This window comes from Bidens hawaiensis, unplaced genomic scaffold (genome assembly GCF_021521415.1).
Source record: "Bidens hawaiensis isolate Kalapana, Puna unplaced genomic scaffold, B.hawaiensis_p1.1 tig00031190_1, whole genome shotgun sequence".
In the NCBI taxonomy this organism is placed as follows: domain Eukaryota; kingdom Viridiplantae; phylum Streptophyta; class Magnoliopsida; order Asterales; family Asteraceae; genus Bidens; species Bidens hawaiensis.
The window spans coordinates 226,882-228,999 of record NW_027495252.1 but is presented as its reverse complement, the minus strand read 5'-3'; the positions used below and the strand labels follow the sequence as shown (position 1 = coordinate 228,999).

The following is a 2,118-nucleotide window of genomic DNA, read 5'->3' as shown; positions in this document are numbered from 1 at the left end:
AGGTTCCCCAACAAAGTTAGGGTTAGCGGACAGAATCGCTGAACCCGAATAACACCCATATATTTATACACATTTCAAGACACCAATCCCACCTAACCAGCCGTATACACTTTAAATGATGTAATATAAACACGATATTACTCGTTTATCTAAATATGTCAAATAATTAAATAAGTTGATGGCTTATAGTCAAGTTGTAAACGTGTTGAAAAAAATGTGTTAACGAATCATAAATAGGTTAGCAGGTCGACATGTATAATTAAATGGTCTAAATATGTCAACCAGAACTTGACCTATTTATTAATTAAATGAGTTAGACATGACAACCTAAAATCTAATCTCATTTATTGTCAGGAACTATAGGTTCTAACAAGGACAATGCTGTATGTGTTGAGTATATTTATGATTAACCTAAGCCGATAAAAACTGCATTTTTTGTAACCGGGAGCAACCTATATGTTTTCGAAATTAGCAATGTGTCATGAACTTATGATAATTTGGTAGCAAAATGTTTTCATTCTGGCAGGTAACTACAAGATTTGAGGGTAACTAGTCACCACTCATAACTCATAAGTTGTGTATAAGGTTATGATGGCAGACCACATATGCACCATGTAAAACTGGTATAGGGGCCAAGGCTAAAAGTGGTGCACCTGCAGTTGTATGTGTTGTTATGGCTGGTGGTCCTATTGATGTTACTTTTTGCAAATAAGATGCATACAAAAGCATTCATTCTATTTTATGGGTCGGGTATATGGGTCAAGCATTTTGGAGACTATGATCCAAAAAAATGTGCTAGTCAAAGTCAAAGCCAATTTGGTAGTTAATTTGGTTACATTTTCAAGAAGATTTTTCATACACATAGTCACATACACCAACAATTTTTAATCCCTTGTTATCTCTAAGCAGGTCAGTAATGAGTAAACTCTGTATCTGTTTATATATATATAAAACTTTATTGTCAATTATGAAATTGAAAGTACAAGTTCTTGACCTCAAAAGTCAAACCAACAACTATTATAGTTCATTTGTGGGTTGCTAGAGTCCATATGATTGTGGTGGTATCAAGTGAAAAACAACTAAACCATGGCATCACCCAATGTCGGATGCTTCTTATAATTATTCAAAGAAATGACGTGATTAGTATTGGTGGTGCTTATATAGTTAGTGGCAAAAAATAACAAAATTGCTCGCTATAAGGAGGGATTGAACCTCCGACCTTGTGGTTAACAGCCACACGCTCTAACCAACTGAGCTATTCCAGCTTCTTGTTCGTATTGTTAAGTTGAATTATTTATATATAATTTGTATCAAGAAATAGAAGAAAAATCCATGCCAGGTTCTCGTGATAGTAACTTATACATTAGAAAATAATGATGTTACTATCTTATGAGTCACGCAATTGAAGAAAAATTGACCATCTAAAATGAACATATTGAAACATGGTACATTGGTACAATCAAAGAAATAAGAAATATTTATGTCACTTATCAAGTATTGAATAAACTAAACAAACTTTTAAACGTCTATATCATTGTTTTAGTATTTTTATTTAAATAACGATTTTTCTTTTTAACTAGATTTGTATGTGTGTTGCGATCACACTGACGGTTCTAAAAAAACCATTTATTTTTCCAGAATATTGTTCTCGGACAAACTAAATTTTTTTTTAGAAAAAAAACCAATATATTAAAAACGGAAAAGGAAACCTTCCCGTCAAGAGTGAGAAGTCCGAACATACAAAAAAGTAATAAAAGATTAAATATAAAAGAATTAAAAACTGAACCGAAAACAAATAAGTTACAACAAGAAATTTTCCTAGTTGAACAAGTACCAATTAGGGGTGTTGGATGATTCGATTCAAAACCGTGAAACCGTCCAAATTGGTCATCCGTTTGGTTTCATGGTTGGTTTTTAATCCTAACTTTTGGTCGGTCGGTTTCAAAAATCTCAATTTAATTTACGGTTTATGCCGAAAACAATCGTATAAAATCGGACCGGACCGTATGCTTTACTTATATAGTTTTTATAATATTTTATATTATATATGCATGTACGTAAGTATATTGGTAGACATCATTAAATTATAGTTAATGCATAAATTACTAACAGTGAAGA

At 32.1% G+C, this 2,118-nt stretch overlaps 1 non-coding gene across 1 annotated transcript; it reads right to left on the bottom strand.

The window, feature by feature from the left end:
* Nucleotides 1-1,191: 1,191 nt before the first annotated feature.
* TRNAN-GUU (transfer RNA asparagine (anticodon GUU)) lies at nt 1,192-1,265 on the bottom strand. The gene has a single exon. It is a non-coding gene; the product is annotated as a tRNA-Asn (tRNA).
* Between the last annotated feature and the right edge of the window lie 853 nt (nt 1,266-2,118).